Source organism: Oryzias latipes, chromosome 11 (genome assembly GCF_053564925.1).
Source record: "Oryzias latipes strain Hd-rR chromosome 11, Olatipes_Hd-rR_3.1".
NCBI classification, from domain to species: domain Eukaryota; kingdom Metazoa; phylum Chordata; class Actinopteri; order Beloniformes; family Adrianichthyidae; genus Oryzias; species Oryzias latipes.
This window is the reverse complement of record NC_136247.1, coordinates 5,849,497-5,869,118: the sequence shown is the minus strand read 5'-3', so window position 1 is coordinate 5,869,118 and position 19,622 is coordinate 5,849,497. Positions and strand designations below refer to the sequence as shown.

Here is a 19,622-nt window from a genome sequence, read left to right as displayed (position 1 = left end):
GGTTCTAGCGAGACAAATTGATCCATCCTCCCCTAAATGGGTATATTGAAACTGCATAATTCAACAAGGCAGATCTCATATTGCAGATACGTGTGTATTCTCTCACAGGATTACGCTCCTTGCTGCTACAAGTAGCTTAATATCGGCGTTTATATCGATCGCCCACTTGGGACATGTAAGCGATATATGAGACGTTTTCCCCCTCATAGAGAATTGTTCATCACTGTGGAGAGGATACCCATCAAACCGGGCATTCATATTATCTTAAAGAAGGATTCTGCTAAAGACTAAACCTAAAAAGGGAACTTCAATGTACAAATCTGTTAAAAAAAAACAAAAAAAACACAAAGCTCTGTGAATCCCAAGCAGCTGCAGGGCCTCAGGACTTTCCAGCACATGTCAGATGTCTTCACCATAAATGTAAAAACTCTGTATTGGGTCCTCAATTCTCAGGGTCACCCAAGTCCACAGAGGCTTAGTGTGCATGTGCAGAGGTTGCCTAAACACTTGTGTGCGTCCGTTAAATGGGAATCAAGTTAATGCCGCCCCGCGGGAAAGCCTCATTTCCTGCCTTCCTCCGCCCGCCTTTGAGAACAAGGCCAACTCTGAGGTCCTCAGAGGCCTGCAGATGTTCCTCCAAAACAAACACGACTGTGTTCAACCCATTAGGACCTGATGCAACAAGTGGATGAGGCAGGTCACACATCTAGAGGGCGCTATTGAGAATTCAATAGATGAACAGCTGGATCATGTCTGGGATTTTTCCATGATTCGGCATGAGTATCAACCTCAGCTAAAAGCTAATAGGAGATGCGCAAAATTGCATTTTTCTTTATTTTTTCAACAAAAACGACAACATATTTGGCATGTAAGAGCGCTTCTTTGCCCTCTAGATGACTTAAACATGTCATCATTTTTTCATACCACTAAAAAAGGGACTGAGAACATCAGGTTCTCAAGAAAAACAGCTTCCCACGTGTACATGTTTGAACTTCTGTGTCACACTCTCCTTCTATTTAAAAAGCAGAAGTGTACAGTCTGAACAACCTTGGCTTTGTGTCACCCAACTGCGTGCAGCTACCACAAACCTAAAACTGCTGGTTTTTCAACCCGTTCTAAATGTTCCCCAAAGCAGCTAGAACTGTCCATTTCTGCAGCTCTGCAGCCACAGCAAACATTGCTGCGTTTTGATTAGGTGAGCATTTCAAGTTTGTCTCTGCCCTGGGACAGAACAATTGTTTTCCCCCTGCTTGGAATTAATTAGCTTGGCGGTTTGCTGCCACTCAGCTGCTCATAAAATGCTAATACACAAACACCTTTGGCTGCTGTCGGGAGCAGAAACAAAGCAGTCAGGCGTAACATCTCAATGTGTAAATAGACGTAAGGAGTGTAAAAAAATAGGACAAATAGTTTGAATGATAATGGGACGTGTCACTCAGATTTTTTCTGTGACCTTATCAGGGAAGTCAAACAGATGAAGAAGCAGAACAAGTCAACTTCTGACATTTTTGAGCTGAAAACACAGATCCTGAGGGGGTCGCCTTTCTTTTCCTCCCATAAGCAGATTCATGAAACCCTGAGAAGGAAACTAATTTACTCAGCGCCGAAGACATCGCATGCATAAAATTCCACCCTTTTTCTCACCTTCTAATGCAGATTAGCATGAGTGAGAATCAAGACCAGATATGGACACATCGTTATTCAGCCACACCGGTCTGTATGAGCTTAATAGCTACCATGAAAATGAGATTAACGGGGTGAACGGGAAAGGTATTGTTATGCTGTGTGTTTAAAAAAAAGTGGGCGGATGAGAAAATACATGGGAATAATGAGATGCAACAGATGCCTGCAGACAAATGAGCCGCTTCCGAAAAATGCACCATGGAAAATGCAAACCCTTTCCCCAACAAAACAAAACAGCACACATTTTTCTTCCACTGCACCTAAAATCTACCATCCCCAGTGATCAGAAAACTGGCATACATAGCATTGAAAACATAGCATTTCTTTTATATCTTTCTGGTTATACTCGCCTTCTGAACAATGGGGGATCGGTAAAATAAGGGGAAATTGATGGAGGTGGCTCTCCGTGAGTGTATAAAAGCAGCTCATATGGAATAGTAATCCATCATTGCAACTAGATGTCCGGGGTTTAGTCAATGACCAAGACGGGGAAAGTTACAGGAAGCTTCTGATTAGCTCAAATCCATGAAACTTCAGTCTTAATGTAGATGTACTGACAGCAGATGTGCTCTTTGGTGTGTTCAGGTGCATTTAGAAAGGTTTGTCTTCTCAATCTTTTAAGATCCACTCCTATCACCTTTTGATCTATTTTGAAAACGTTCCCAGTAGGGGTGTGACGATAACCGCATCACTTTTTTTTTTTTAAGTTCTGCATGGAACTATAATTAAAACGTTAAACACATTCATCTTCGCTGCTAATTTAGTTTTTCTGCTAGTCCCGTGTTCAGACTTCAAGGGTTTCCGGTGGAGACCTTTTATTACTGTTCTCCTTCACTCCCTGCACGGCGCGCGGTTTCAGAAACACACACACATCCTTATTCTACAACAGAAGTTTCTGTCTCGCTATGAAATACGACAAATTTACTGCGTTACCTAGCACTAATTTCCATTGTATTCATATCCATTACAAGCTGCGTGCGTTCTTAAGTGCGCGACACGGCCGCCTACCGGATGATTTTGTGTTGGGGGGTGGGGGGGTGTACTATAACTGTTTTCCTTCACTCTGTAACACCAAACACGAACACGCACTGTTAGATTTCGATAAATATCACTACATGTTTTGTTTGGGAACTATTTTGTGCTGCGCAAAGTTACGTGTCTCTATAAACAAAGGCGGAGCCTCCTGCCCTGCGTTCTTCATGGGTGTCAGGCTTCATGGCTACCGGAAAGGTGACAAAGTGTCTCCAGATTCGTTTATTACTGGGCAATATATAATATTCTGACAAGATGACTGTACCAGAGAGCACAGGTGAAAGCTCGCGTGCAGCTCCAGAGCGGTCCCCTGCAGAAGAATCAACACGCACCCCCAACACACTTGTGTGCGCTCCTTCCTCAACACACGCAGCGCGCTGACACACACACACACAGTCATTCTACAACACCTATATATTAAGTTCATTATTTAGATAGGCAGTAGTTAGTTGTTAATGTTATTTGTTAATAAAGAATACTGCATTGTAATTGTAATCATTTGCGACGCGGCGGCCGGGGTTTTTTGTGTTTGGCGGGGGGGGTGGTAACGGTTAAACGCGAGACTGCGCCCCCTGCTGGTTTTTAGCCTCAATTTAGAAAAAAAATTGTCTAGGACTGGGACGCTTACACTTTTTTGGCCCGTGAGCTACCTTTGAGTCGACAATGTCTTGAAGATCTACCTGTGTTAGTGTGTGTGTGTGTATATAAATATATACACACACACATATATATATATATATATATATATATATATATATATATATATATATATATATATATATATATATATATAAAATTACTATTGGCAAGTAGTATTTTTCTATTTACTGACAATTACTATTAGTAAATGTTTGTTTATGAGTTACATGTTTACTTCTACATTGTTGTTTATGTACTGATGATTAAAAACTACACAGTAAGATTACACAAAGATACTTTGTATTAAAATAACAGATGAGGCGTTTTATAAAGACAGAAAGCAGCGACTATTGTATGTCATTTCAAAGGCGCTGATGGCGAAGCGCGTGCCATGGGAAAACACTGCTTCCCTAATGAGCTCGTATTTATCGGGCGAGAGCTGCAGAGGCGATAGCAGGAGGACACACGCGGGGCGGCTTCAGTAAACACTCCGGTTGTCCGGAGTGGTTTTCTGCCGGGGACTTGACGTACCGTGGGACAGAAAGCGACTTTCTGATGACAGACAGAATTTGCGCTCAGTGAATTTAAACATCAGAGGATGTCCGATTGGCTGTTCTGCATGTCAATCATGTCCCGTACTTCTCAGTGAGGATTTTGATTGGCTGGCGGATTTTTTAGAAGTACATTTTTTTTTTGTTATTTATCTTTGCTGACCTGCAATCTACCCTCATGTTCTTGAAGATCGACCGGTCGATCGCGATCGACTTAATGAGCACCCCTGGTCTAGGACAGTTTTTGCAGAGCGGCAGTAGTTCCCCGAGTTGTCCCTTTTCATCGGAAAAAGTCTTTAAGTGCCTATCCCCCAAAATTCCACAGTCCATGATATTTCTTGATTTTTTTAATGGTTAAAATCCACCTCAGGCTTTTATTTTATTTTTTCTTTCTTTATGTTGCTACACTGTTCAGAGCTCTGTCCCTCTGGTAACAAGAGTTGCTCCCCCATAAAGATATGGTAAAATATGGGAGCCTGACTCAAAGGGCACATCTCCAATCAGCGACAGCAGTTGGGGGTTGGGGTGGACAGTTGGGGGTGATTTTGAAGCTGAACATATATAGCAACCTCTAGATGAGCAAAGAGGGGGTGGCAGGAGTCTTCAAACGTGTGGTGCAGCCCCACCACCGACGCTTGAGCAGCTCTGGTAGGTTGCATCAGACAGGTGGAGCTCTATCTCCACTTCTTCGGCAATTCTGACGGGTTTCCTACTTCACCAGTGTAAGACTCTTTGATTTCATCAAGGAGAGGGGAAGTTTAGGTAGAAAAATTAGAAAATTCAGCTCAGAGAATTAAATGACCAAATTAGTGGGAGATGTTTTAAAATTGAAAGCAAAGGTTTTTCCAGTTTGGTGGTCGACATATTAAGGTTTAGAGATTGTGGTTCTAATCATCATCAAACCTGTGGCTAAAAAAAAGCTAGATTGCATTTTTCTTTATTTTTTCAAACAACGACAACATATTTAGCACATAAGAGCCCTTCTTTGCCCTCTTGATGACTTAAACATATCATCATTAGATTTAAACATTCGGGCTGGGTGCAATGCATTCAGAAAATGTCTTGTACATTTCAGACAAAATAATGACGTTTTAGTTCGTTTTCAACATAAAAACTTCACTAGAATGGTAAAAAATTAAAATTAAAAAATTAAATTGTTTCTTTCATTAACAAACAAAACTGGTTTTAGAAAGAAAAAAAAAGAAAAAAACAACCAATGTTTAAAAAATTGTTTGATTGCCACTTTACTAAATTCCTTTTCTTGCTTCTAAACCTAACCAATAAGACGAACAAATACCACTCAATATAACTTGTCACAAGAATCGTCTATAAACAAAACAAAAAGGGAAAAAAAATAAAGATTGGGAAATCCCTCTAGATCTTTCTTTATGGGGCCTTTTTAGGGGTTTATGTTTTAAATGGGTAAACAAGAATACATTAGAAATATTTTTCAAAATATGGAAGCTTGTCAGAAGATCAATAGTTTTTTATACTGGTTATCAAAAAGGGTGGAGTCTTATCAGATGTCATGACTTCAGTGAAACAGGATATAGTGGTTTTGACATTTGAATTTTGGTCTTCAGACGGTGTGAAACATTTTTTTCTGTGGATTCAAACCCACAGGTCAATAGACACTTTTGTGGCATCTTTTAACACTTCTTGTGTTTCGTTCTCAGTAAATATGTTTATTAATAGATTTGTTATTGGAAGAAAGCATCACTTATTTCATTTAATTCTAAAAATTGAATCCAACAATTGACTCCATTTTTTCCTTTCATGCTAATTTTGAATGCCAGTAGAACAGCAGACGCGTAATCATGCACTGCAGACATCTTTGTGCAAACACAAAGCCAAAGCCTGCTTCACGCAGCCAAACGTCCTTGCTATTTTCAACAGTTAAGAAAGCTAAAGGGGCCAAATCCTGTATAATATATGCATAACATGGTTGATTTTTTCATTTATTTCTTCTCCAAAAGGCATTTGCTGCCACAGCCTCTCTCAAATCAGTTAATAGAGGCAGCGTGTCCCAAAGGAGTGCTGAAAACCAAATGAAGCCGCTGAATGTGCAGCAGAGCAGTAAACAGGATGCTCGCTGGTGGCAGAGATTCTGCTGTCAGTCACCACGAAGGCGCGTATGCGCCATTATTTAAGCTTATAAGCGTGCACGGGAATCCCACTCACACATGTCATTCCGACAGAGATTAACCAATGACACAGCGGCAGATAGACAGATGGGTGCAGGCGAAGGGAGAGCGTGAAATAATACAGGCAGCAATGTGAAAAAGCAATTCAGGCAACGTCAAGTTGACTATTTTAAGGACAATGTGGTGGCTAAAAGCATTTTGAGAGGGATATCCTGGAATCACGTGGGAGTGGAAGATAAGAAGGTAAAGTCTACAGGTAAATCATGGGTCTTAAGCATGAATGCTTACTCATTTTTAGATGAACTGGAAAAAATACCTCCATTTATGCTTTTTCTGACTACAGCGCTGAGGCTGTTTTTCATTGACAAGTTCAAAATTCCATTTATTTCTTACTTAACACAAATCAATTTCATATCAGGTTTTATTTGTCAAATTTGTCTTTTCTAACACATTCTATATTTGCTCACTTAAAGCTGTTTTCACACAGTTTTTTTTTACACAAACAATGGTTTTGTTGGATTCCCCTCCCTTCTCTCCAACTACTAAAAAACTATTTAGTGCGGGACTACCTAGTGCCCTGGGTTTTAAAAGCAATTCAGAAACCATGCCGACTGCTTTTTTTTTTTTTTTTTTTTTAAACGGCAAATATGACCTAATCGATTTAACAAAGTTAAAATAGAATTGATATGAGCGTTTTGCGACGATCATTTATGAGTCCAATGTCTTCTGAAGTTAAAAACGTTGATGGTTTATTAAGAAAATACATTTAAATACATTTTTTTGGCAAAAATTGTTCAGACGCAATGCATTGTGGTCTATATTTGCCGATCAAGCGAGCATCGATGCACACTAGTTTTTCGATGAGACTTCTAGGAAATTTGTAGGGCACTTGATTTTGGAATTATAGATTTAGACAGCACTAAAAAAAATGAAAAAAGGAACTATAGAGCATATGTAGTGAGTTGAAGGAATTCGGACACAACCAATGTGGAAACTTTAATTACAAAATGACTACTTCCTGAATTAAACTTTTTTTTTTTACCTGAAAAAATGCAAAAAATTTGTTCAAAAGGAAATGTATCCTATATAAAAAGCATTTTCCAAGATAAGTCTCATCACTAGTGTTTTTTTTTTAACTAGACCCTATAAAAAAAAGGCTGATGCAAGTTATGTTCAATTCGAATCTTTCCATTTTTAATATTTTTTGTTTGATTAACAACTTTATGTAGTTTTCATGTGCTCCCCTCCCTAAATTGCCACTTTATAAAGTTGTCAGGGGCATTTTCTCCTGGTAGGGTGACCCAGGGCTAATAAGTCTTGGGGGACAGTGCCAGGCTGAGGGCAGTTTCAGGCAAAAATTCTAACATTTCTCCTCTACGGGGCACAAAATTCGTTGTTGCACTTACTTCCAGAACGGCTTGTACTCAAGACCCGCTCCATAAAAACCTTTTCTTTTGAATCAAAGTGAGGCCGACACATGGGGCTTTCATAAGACGCCTTTACAGAGCCTAGGACATTTACAGCATGTGACCCCATGAGTGCAACTCGTGAAGATTCTTTTTTATGGATGTCAGCCTAGATTTAACGCACATGACAACACACAGCAGCATATAATAGCTCTGACGACTTGCTTTTAATACGTGTCATTTCAAAAATTATGAGTACACAGGCGTTCATATGTTCATAAATGGGAGGTTATTTTTCAGAGAAGCCTCTGTATGAAAGGGACACAGAGTCTTTAATGGGATAGTAAATAATAATTATCTTCTTCATTTTTTCTCCTTTTTTCCAGCAGAATTTGTAGCTAAACTTTGAGGCAACTAAAACTTAAAATGAACCACTAAACATTCAACTAAACAAGGAGCAAAAAAGGAAAAAAATAGTCATCTGGAAGAGGAATTAAGAGTCTAAACAGTGCCAGGAGAAAGATTGGAGATTTTTTTTCTAAGCTGCCTTAGCACTAAAATAACATCTGCAATTCCCTCACTTCAACAATAAATCTGTTGTGTAAGGCTCTCTAGAAACCTCAGAGGACTGAGCTTGGAACACATTACTACACTTAATCTGAAATTCACTAAGAAAAGGCATGTAGAGCAACACGCAACATGACACTCTACATCCCAGAACTGCTTGTAAACCATTTTGGAATCTGTGACTCCGCAGAAATCCCTAAAAATATCCACACAAAACCAAACCATTAAGGCTAAAAGGAAGCAAGGACATAGAGCAAGTTTCCTCTAAGAAGCCAGTGGAATGTAAACAGGCCACACGCATTTTTCAGAAGGCCATGAGACGAGGGGCCACATCTGGAAAAAAAACAAAAGAGTAGTTTATTGGAACTGTCCATTCAACCCGTCCGATCCCAAACTGTTCTCTAAGAAAGCCCACGAGAGGCTGCAGGAATGCAAAGCCGGGAAAATGCTGGGAAGAACGTAAACCTTCAACCTTTCCTCTTAAGAAGAACATAAACGTTCAACCTTTCCTCTTCATTTGTTGCAAAATCTGGTTAAAGGGGAGTAAAATTCTGCAGTTAGGGTAGAAAAAAACCTTCCTGCTTCCTCTTTCTTTTTGTCCCACTTTAAGTGCACACAACTGATAAAATTCTCACTCCGATCATCTTTTAAACCATTTTAAAGCGTTCCTTGTGGTATTTTCCTGATTATGCCGTTTTAAACCAAAATTTAAAAAAAAAAACCCGGTTGTTTTCTAGAACATAGGTATGCAGAGCTGCAGTAGGTCATCAGAAATTCCCAACCAATTTGGGGGCGGGACCAAAGCAACCCCATCCTGCCCTTCCTGTCACCCATAACTGAGATATCTGTTTTACACTCTCTCCCACTAACTTACAGCCCCTCACACCCCCAACCTAACACTAGCAGTGCAGCGTAGTTTCTATGTCACAAATATGAGTTTTTCCCAACAGCATTTTTAATGGTGTGCTCCTGATTCATCACTATTTGAATCAGACATGCAATTTTAAGCTCAACATCTTTTATGGCCACGCGATTAATAAATTTAATCGATTAATTCGAATTTCTTGGTTAAGACGATTTATTTTGGGGTTAGGGTTAGGTTAGGTTCGTTATACATGTCCTCCATCATCAGAAAAATGCCCCAACAATGTGTTAAGAGCACCAAAAATGCCATTTTCATCGGAGTGGGTTTTTTAAGTACACTTGAACTGCCAAACTCTGACGGCCTTCACACTTTCTCAGACATGTGACACCATTGTTGTGTTAAATCTATGGCCCACATAACCACCCGCTCCACAAATGACTTTCTGGGTCGTTGAAGGATTACTGTAGGGCCAACTCTCCCGTCTGGAGCTGGAGGGGGGGGGGCGCAATCAGGTCAAACGGCTTTCTTTAAATTATGGTAAAACGCGCAACGATACCAGAAGCTGGTTCTTCAAAAGTTCAGAAATCCATAAGGAGGCTTTAATTAGCAGGAACCCGTCTAGACAGGAGAAAGTCAACAGTGGCTCATTTCCTGTTTTTTGACTTTTACGTAGAGATGCAGCCCCCCCCCCCGAACATGTGGGTACCACTTTTGTTCTACTGACGACAGGCTGCTAATGAAACAGCTGGTTGGAGCCAAGACAGCTTCAGAAGGGGACCCCAATCCCTTTGAAACTGCCTTTGAGAGGATGGATTCCCATTGTTTGAAGCTGGAAAGTCTTTGCTCAGCAGTCGGAGAAACCACATTCGCTTTAGCTGTACAGTCTTTTTATAGCATGTTATGACTTCAAGAACAAAAACAGAACTGGCCTTGAAGACAGACGGTCTTTAAACTCAGTGGTGAGCAGAAAGAAAATTCCCTTAAGAGAAGGTTGGACTCATTAAATGATAACTCTGTTTTTGTTTGTAACGCCAACCAGAAAAGAAAATACATGCCCAAAAGGTAATAGTATGTTATCAAATACATTCAATTTAAAATAAATATAACTACAAGAAAAGAAAAATTCATAAATAGATTTTTTTTAAGTAAACACTGTTAAACATTAAAATAACAAGGGGACTGACTTAACAGGAAACAAAGAACCAGGACAGGCAGTCTTTGTAAATGATTTGTTAGGACAGATTGGATTTATAACTTTAGGTAACAACTGGTAAAAAAAAAAAAAAAACTAACAGATTTGAACATTCTCTAAACTTAAAGGCCCACTTTGAACATCTTTTGATCTATTGTACAAGGCTTCCCAGTAGTCTTTAATGATGATTATGCCATTTTTAGCCCAAATGGTTGGCTGCTCCTGATTCACAATAATTTGAATAAAGAAATACTGAGAAGTGCAATTTTGAGCTTAATTTTCTTTACATAAATACTCTGTCATGAGAAAAAAGCCGCAAGAACGTATTAAAAACACCAAAAACGCAATTTTCATGGGAGTGGGTCTTTGCCAAGGTGCTTGAGTATAGGCTTGTCTCCTGCTGACTGACTTCACCAGATAAGAGTGAAGAGAAGAAAAAACACATCTGAGAGGAGGCGTGTGTCACACAAGCAGGGATCAAGACAGGTTTGTTAACATCCCTTCCGATGTTGATCCTCCCCGGGCCTTGTTATCTCCTGGCAGACTGTCTTGCTGCAAGACGGCGTGTATGACAGCCTATGAAAAGGACGATCAACAGACCTTAGAGACTGTTATGGATGCTGTCGAGGAGATAAAAACTCTTGAAGTGTGAAGAAAGATGAGATGAGAGGAGACTAATTCAATACACCAGCAAACATGAATTTTTATGCTGTGGTTCTCCCTAATGGCTTGTTGGGTGTGGCAAACTCTTACATTGTTTATTTCTGCCAAAGTGCTCAAAGAATCCCCCAATAAAGCGACTTTAAATATATCTGAAGAGCGAACGAGGATCCAGAACATAACGTAACAGCATCGCCTGTGGGCTTGGAGCAACACTCCTCTGCTTTGGTGCAGCCATTTCTCTACAGGTAGACTGTGACTAAAGCTCTGACAGCTGCCATGAATCCAACAACGGCGGTTTCTGAAAAGCCAACAGCAAAGCTGTGTGTGAGAAAACTCCTGCTCATTCGCTGCAACTCTCCCATAATCCTTTACTCTGCAAAATGACACAGATCCCAGACACATCCTCTTTGCTGGCGCCTCAAACCTCCCCTCCTTTCCTCTCTCGCGCACACACACACACACAATCTCACACACAAGGTCGACGACCATGACACATCTCCCAACAGTGGATCATCTAGATTACTTAAGGACTAAAGAGTAATAATAAATAAAACTACCCGTTAAAGGAGATTTATGTAATCCAGATTCCAACTCAAGTGTTTGACACTTTGACAACTCAATCACTAGGAATAAATAGAAACTCTATGATGAAAAATTCTCAGCCAACATAATCAAAAATTTTTTTTTTTTTGTATGGCTTTGTGGAAGAGGAGTATAAAACGGTACCTCAGTGTTCCGCTGTGTGCACCCACCAAGGACAGGAAGCTTTCTGTGTATGGAGTGATAACAAGCAAACATTGCTTCCTCATCCTTAAATACACTTCATGGCAAGTTAGTTAAGGTTCACATATTAGCTGCAACTTGCACAGGCCAGGTTTTCTCCAGGAAAGTCTTGAAGCATGCTAAATCCATTTGAATTTTCAAATTAAAGCCTGTTAGGCAAAATAGAAAAAAATTGTTTTGCCCGGATACAACATGAAGGCAGGGTGGATCACTGAGCTACGAAGCAAGAGACGGAGAACTGCACAGTTCTGGTTGGCACTTTAGTGATGCCAGTTGGTCTACCCATTCCCTAGCAACCCTGTAACCTGGGGCAACAGGGCCCTGACAATCAACAAACACATCAAAACTCTTTTTGCACACGACAAAAGATGCTAAACACAGACACACACCCAGCTTTGGGGGGGGCGTTGCATAAATCAGGAACAAAACCCGAGGTTAAGCACAAGTAAAGAGTGAAACTCTCCTCTGCTTTGACACCAATGAAAGGGTGAGTCTGATTATCAACGGGACACATATCCTGTAAGACCCAATCCAATACAAAAAATTCATTTTTTTGTGTTTCTATGTTGCAGCATTTTTCAGATGAAGGACAACAAAAAAATAAAATGTTAAAGTCTGTAGGTGTGATGTAGAAAATGCACTGCCTAGGCCACAAGCTGCCTGCTCCACTCAATTCTAAAGCGTCCACTTGAGTGTTGGTTTGTCAACAGCTGACCGACAACACCAGATAAAAGTGATCCACTACATCCATGTCCGTCTTCATTTTCCTCATCCGAGCTGCCATCTGCTTCAGAACTGCACGGCTGGATAAGTCCAATATCGCTCGCCTATTTTGTGGCACTGGTCTGTTAGGTTGGGGCTGTAAGCTAGCGGGTGAGGTTGTACACAGAGCTCTCAGCGACGGGGAGGGAAAGGGGTTTCGCCCACAACCCAGAGGGGAATTTCTATTGAACTACTGCTGCTCTACAGAAATCAAGTCCTATAAATGACACAGGTTTTTTTGATTTTGGCTAAAAATGGCAATTACATAAATAAAAGACACTTTGACAATTTAAACTCTGAGTCACAGTCAGACTGCAAGACAAAGTGGAAAAAAAATGGATCACAATAAGTTACTTTGCTTTTAAGTTACTGTTGAAGAATATAAAGGATGCACAGTGTGACACCACACCCCAGCACAGTTAGCCACAAAGGAAGCGGCAGAATTAGTTTTGAAACTAAATCAAACGGCGGTAAACATTCGGCGGTTGTGTGATGTGCCTCCCTGTGAATCCTTGCACGTTTGGATGACCGCGTCAGGTTGGCGAAGCACAGTCCAGCGAACCTCGCTAAATTAGATGAGCGCCCTTAATGCTGCACTTGAAACCCTTTGCAGATGCAAGACGACGGAGCAAATGCTAAAAACGCTTCAAGTGAAGCAAATCAGCAGGATCATAACGTACGGGAAGTGAGGTTTTTAGACCACTGTGAGGTTAGATGAGCACAACAGGATGTCTTTAGGTCTCCAACTGTCTGTTCCTTGACTGAGAGTAAAGGCTTTCAAAGCTTAAATTGCTCATAAATCTCTGTGCAGACATAAACACGTGTATAGGAATGTTGGGAGACTTTAAAGCTACCCCTAACAGCATTGACAGTTTAACGGGTACCAGGCGGAGCAGAGTCTTTAACGATGTTACTGTGGTGTTCGGCGAGCTTAATGAGAGGTCATGACCATGAAGTCTGGGTGATTAGTTACTGAGTGGTTGTCAGCTGTCTGTGAATTAAAGCGAAAGTTTTACTGAGATCCTACAAGCACAAAAATCCATCCGGAGTCACACTAAAGCGAGCCTCCTTCAGCCACTTCTCCATCAAACTACCACCTGCTTTGAATATAGCTTAAAAACTACATATATGGTCATTAAAGATCAAAAGATACACTAAGATTAAACCTTTGAATCCATTTTTTAAAAGCTTTGGTTTCTTCTCTATATTTTGCAGCTGAGAACAATCTAAAAAATAACCAAAATGCTAATCCTCTCATTAAATCCTCACTAAATTGTTAGTGAGGATTTTCATTTTCCGGTTAATGAGCGCATGTGTGCTTTTGTGTTGATCCCCATCTGTGTCTTTGTAACGCACATGTATCATATATATTGGATCATTTGGTAGTGTTTAGAATAGGGAAAGAAAAACTGAGAAGCAAACTGCAGTGTCTTTCCACTGCAGTTTGCTTCAAGTAATGCATTTTTTGAGACCAATAAAAATAAAGGGTGCTTCTGAATAGCTTGATCATTAAAAGATTTTTTTTCGAATGCATAGGCAAAGTACATTGACTTGCACTAAATGGAGAAATGTGGTTGGCTCAGATTGCTTTTCGACTCACATTAATAATCATTAAGGAGAGATGTGATACTCTTTCAGTACCTTTTAGAGTAGATGATGCAACCAGATTAGTGGATTAGTTAAATGACAGAAAACCAATAGGCTTGCACTCTAATAATGAGACACGTTACATGGTATTTATGCTGAAATAAGACTGGTTGCAGCATCCACGTCATATTTTTAAAGAAATTATTCATACGAAAATCTTTACATAAAATATGGGTTTAGTCCTGAAAGCAAATTGTGGAACCAACAAGAATTACAATATACATATTGGTTTTTCTAATTGCATTGAAGCAGAAGAAAACCATCATGCCATTAGAAGTTTTAACAACAAAAGATATGAGTAAAAGCTTGAAATTATATTCTGCTGTTCCCATGGATGATAAAAGGGATAATACAATACAATAATACTGATCCTCAAAAGGTATTTTCACAGACTTTATGCATCAGTTTCACAGATATTCGCCCATGTCCGCAGGAAGCACTCGGTGAACCCGTACAGCGAAAATGTTTTTCCCACAGGCATGCTGCAGGGGACAGGTTGTAGAAAACACTTGAATAACATGCAAGGATACGTCAGGGTGAAGTAGGGTTAGGGGTTTTCATTTCACACCCCAACTCTTAGAAATGAGGAAATTAGACAACGTGAGCGTAATTTTTGTGGGGATCGTGCACACCCCGTGTGTGCAGCATTTGCACACGATCAGTAAGGCGCCAGTGCTTGCACTGTACCAACGACTACAGCGTGCCATAAGGGCACCGTACAATAGCACCTCTTGTACATCATGCAGTAACTGCGTCTAACTTCCATTAGCCTTTTGAATAAGCATGACAGTCGTACGTCCCCTTTTTCATGATGTCCCTTAAGGTGGTCGTACGAGTCTTAAGGGAACTGCAAGACACGCCTGTGCTCCCCCTAGGAGGCAGCCACTGCTCTCTACGACCCTCCACGGGCTCGGACAACACAAAAACCTGCAGCCCCCCCGTTCAAAACAAGGTGCATGTGACTAAGGCTGGTTTTAAAAACTGTAAACAAAACTCTAAGACATATAAGAAAGACTGTTAAAAATATTTGATCATATATGTGAGAACGTCAAAGTTATTTGATGCCAAAGAAAGCTGACAAAACTAATGCTTACGTCAATTTGGTTCTGAATCCGCTGGTTTTAAAGTTTGGTCTGAATCACAACTATAAGTTGCTTGGGCTGCTCAATTTTTTTTATTTGTTCACGTGCTTCAAAAGCTAAAGCACTCAGCAAGAAGTACATTCAATCTTGCTTTCCTTCACTGAGTCTTGCGCACTCGTGTCTTGGAGTTCCTTCTGCCAGAACTTCAAGTTCTCTTTACAAATTCAATGCAATTCAAAGCAATTTTCCAAGCAAAACAAAAAAGTTGGAGGACACTTTTTTCCACCAACTCCGCTCTGATGTTTGTCTTTACATTTTCCTCTTCTATCATTTCAGCTGCTCTCCATTTTCTTCCTTCCATGGTTACGTTTGTGGTTAAGGGTCATAGTTTCGCTTGAATTTCATTTTGAGCTTCCGCCCTGCTGCTGGCCGCCCCCTGCCGAGCGTCGGGTCTTTTTCCCGCTCACATTTTCTCCTTTTCTTTCTTGCCTTTGGCTCTTCCCTCAGAAAACTTCCTTTATCAGTGGCTGAAAGGTAACTCCCTCTCATCTTCCTCTTATTTCTTCCTCCTGTCAAAAATCCTGCTCCTCTGTGAAAACAAAGGCAGTGCAGACAGGAACTCCCTTGTTCTTAAGATTCATTAGCAGTTTTCCCAAATGTGGATATTTGACCGAACAAGCATGTACTCTTCACCATTTTACTGTTGTTTTTCTGGGGCTAAGTGGAAACAAACATTTGACACATTGGACAAAAGAAGTTTGGTTCAAAAACAAAAGGATGTTACCCATATTTTCCTGAGTATAAAATTGAATTTTTTTTGCATAGTTTGGTCGGGGGTGTGACTTGTATGTGATTTTTTAAAAATAAATAGGTTCATGTGTTTGTTGTGTTCCCACTAAAAACCGCTAGAGGGCACTGTAGGCCTGTGTATCAGTATTTGCTACTGACATCAATGCAGAAGAAGAAGGGCCGGCGTCGACAGAATTGTTCCAAGCCGACACAGAGGATGAAGTCTTTGATGGATTTAGTGATTTTAAGTGATATAAAGACTTTAGTTGACTTGTTGGCATGTTCTTTATGCTATCTTTATCAGAATTATTGTTCATATGCTGCGCTAATGTACTAGATTCCTCCTATATTTCATCAAGTTAAATAAGCATCAATGTGTTACGGCAGTGAAGTGTGCAGATATTCGCGCAATTTGTTAAATACATTTCTCTTAAAAGTGTGAATTTTTTTAAATTGTTTTATTCTTTATTATACTATTTTTTAACTGGTAAAGTTTGCAATTACAAATAGGTGAGAAATTGTCAACTAATCAAACCCAGATTTAGGAATTGTTAAAGGCATTGGGTGTTTTTAAAAACAAGGATTTTCGAGTCCAACTGCTGCCGAGTGGACACAACTCCCGTAAGCAAAATCAATTTCAGCGTGATTCCACAGGACAATAGTTGTTATGTTAACCAGACAAATGTCAAAATTCCTTTTTTCTGTTTGATAGGGCAATCACAGACGAACATCAGGGACTAAGTGTCTGAGAACTGAAAGTCCTCTCAGTTTGCTTCAACAACCAATTCTTCGTCTCTCCACTTGGCTCAAACATCTTTTCCCAGTTTCATTTACTCATAAAGAGCCCTCCAGGTCCCAGTAGTTAAAAAGAAAAAAAATTGGATAAACTGTGCGGATTACTAAACCGTGCACACGGTTTATCAGTTTTTTCTTTCTTTTTAACCACTGGCACCTGGAGGGCTCAGTATGCTCATTTATTTGTTCTCCATCTTTGTCACACTGTTGTTTTGTAAACTTCACACTTTTTCTCTCTTCTTTTTTACTTTTTAACTCTACATAGAGTCATCTTGAAGAGCCCCAAACCCACTTTATTCAAAGAGTTCGGCCTCAGTGTGCATCGAGGAAAAGAAGAGCGGAAAATTTAGAGAGCGAACTCACTGATTGACTCAAAGATCAAGAGACAATCTATTCAGGGAATACATTAGATAATATAACAAGTTCAAATGTCCCTAATTGCCCTCTTTTGAAGCTTTTAGCAATCTTTGTGTTGCTGCACTCACACTCAAGAAATGTTTGTTTTGCTCTTTCCCATCATCCCCTTAAACACATACTGATCTCTGGTGAAATAATGCCCCCGAATCCATTAACAAATACGTTGCCAGCTCAAAGCATTTTCACTGAGACCAAAAGCGAGCTCCAGGGTAAACAGTTTCCCTTCTTGCTTACATTTAAGTGCATCAGAAACAGAGTTGTTTTCCTATCATAATGTTCTACAGGAAATGTTCTCCTCTTTGGTGAACAAGATTTTCAATCAACTTTATTGGGTTAAATCTGTTTACAAGGTGCTCATCTAACTGAAACTATTATAAAAACAGAGGAGATGCAATCAGAATTTGGATTTGACACTAAAGCAATTAGATTTATGGGTATAATTTAAAGACTTCTAGCAATTTGGCAAGAAAAAAAAGAGGAACAATGAATCAAAATAATGTGCTTTTTCTTTAGTGTATAAAGAGAAATGCTGGTCAATTATTGTTCATTCGCTTAATTTTAATCATTAATCACTTTAGTGGTAGAGAACTTTTTAACAAGGACCCGTTATAGAAAAAGGACAAACAGTCAAGCCTTCAGGACTACTTGTTTGGTGGATATTTGATAGGTTCCTGGAAGAAAATCAATCGCATGTTTTACCAGTTGCAGAACTAAGAAAATGCGGAAATTTCTGCAGCTTCCAAGGACTTTAACAAATTTAGCAACAAGTTATTGTGAGAGTGCTAACGGGCAAGGGAACAGAAACTTGCTTTGGTGTGGCCTGTAAATAACTGCAGAAAAAGTGTAGTGGTGGGTAGGCAGATGGAGACGCTGGTGAAAGAATGGAAAACATGTTCTGTAGAAACTGTGAATGTCCTGTTGCATTAACAAGAAAGCTAACAAACTCTTGGAAAACATATTCTCCTACAACAGAAACATCTCTGATGAGTTAACAGTGTTTCAAAAAGAAGAAGCTTTATTTTGAGTAGCATATGTTCACTTTTGTTGGAAGTTGTGTTTGCAATAAAAAAGCAAAAACTAAAAAAAAAAAGGTTAAAGATTTACTTTACAGATTTTTAAGGATTTTATTCTCAGCATGTCTGCTTTGGAAGATTGATGAGCACAGGATTTTCATCCCTACCATTCCTACCATTGCCAGATACATTTCATATTGACAACTTGTCATGACAAACTAACTTTAGAGTAACAATGTTAGTACAATGACAATTTCTTAAAATGATGAGAATCAATCATTACTAGTAATTTTTCAGGTTTTTTTCAAAATCCGGCAACAGAGGTTTCCAATAAGAGCGGTAGCTGCAGTTCTTGTGGCTCTTTTGACCGAAAAAATATGGCTTGGTCTGAGATGTATTTAAAGAAAAATGTGCTCAAGAATTTTAAAGATAGATATGTATTTTTGAAGTTAAGATTGATTTTGTATTGATGAGTGCATTTTCAAACCCAGCCCTACATATGGCACCAGTCAGCTGCCTGGCCAATCGGTTGAACACACCAGACGACAAACATTAGTGTTAAACATTACTGGTGGTAATACATTTGCCACATTTTGGTGCTTTTCAGCTAAATGTCAATATTGGGGGGGCTGTTTGGATGTCGCAGACTTGAATTAAGTGAGTTTTTTAGCGAGGTAAAGGTTAAATGGACTGTTTGTCTGTGGCTTAAATTAACTGGTACTCAATGAGAAGGCAGGGGCATTTCCTATTATAAGCCTGCTTAGGAAAAGGGAAAAGGGAGGAACGCTTGAATTGTGAGCACCACTCACCATCTCTACATTTGTCCAGTGGTTTTTAAAAACACTTATGGCAACAAAGAGAAAGCAAACAAATGAAGGCGTGGGGGGGGACTGATATACAAACCCTGAAAGAGGAAGGGAGAACCGACAAGTTAAGAGAGAAACAAAATGAAGATGAGGAGTACATGGAGGAAACAAAATGGGAAAGACAATCAAAATGGAATAGGAGGGAAAAAACAAAAAAACAGATGGATGTTATGATAAAAAACCTCTAGGCTTTTGGTGTCCCATTGGTTATCTGACAGCAGAGCTTATCGCATTCTTCTCCCCTTTAGGTGTCCTTCAGCTGTGGTTCTGCACTTAAAAACAGGGAACACGCACAAATGTTAAAGATTTACTTTGCCAAGCAACCAACAAGCACTTCTTTGTGTTTGCTTTGCCACCAGATCCCACTGACCCTCCATTCAGGTGCAAATATCACCAGTCCGTGAAAAGCTATTTCCCTCCAAGCACATGACATGTGCCGCCTGGTTATTTAAACCCAACAAGCCTATATCTAGCAAATAACCCAATGAATAAGGAACCCTAAAATGTTTCCATCATGCTTCCAGTTTCACTTTCTTCTCTAAAGATAGATAGATATAGAGCAGTTATGGCCACATATGCACATGAAAGGCAAAGTTGGCATCAGCTCTGCAAACTGTTGAAATTTGGTCACTTTTATAATATCTATTTTGCAAAACTAATAGTTATGTCAAACAGTAAACCTCCCTAATTAAGATTAAGCCTCTTTCAGGTCACTGATCAGTTTAA

General features: G+C 39.7%; 1 protein-coding gene across 3 annotated transcripts in view; it reads right to left on the bottom strand.

Annotated features, from left to right (window-relative positions):
* pag1 (phosphoprotein membrane anchor with glycosphingolipid microdomains 1) overlaps positions 1-19,622 on the bottom strand; it is a 51,647-nt gene that overhangs the window by 22,267 nt on the left and 9,758 nt on the right. Inside the window, exon 2 of one of the 3 annotated variants that reach the window (XM_078954584.1) lies at positions 19,079-19,168. The exons of 1 other annotated variant lie outside the window; for it this stretch is intronic. The gene's annotated coding sequence lies outside the window, so the exon portion shown is untranslated. Of the gene's footprint in view, positions 1-11,468; positions 11,584-19,078; positions 19,169-19,622 lie in introns of those variants that run through there. One more of the 3 variants, XM_078954583.1, reaches the window with a different exon arrangement.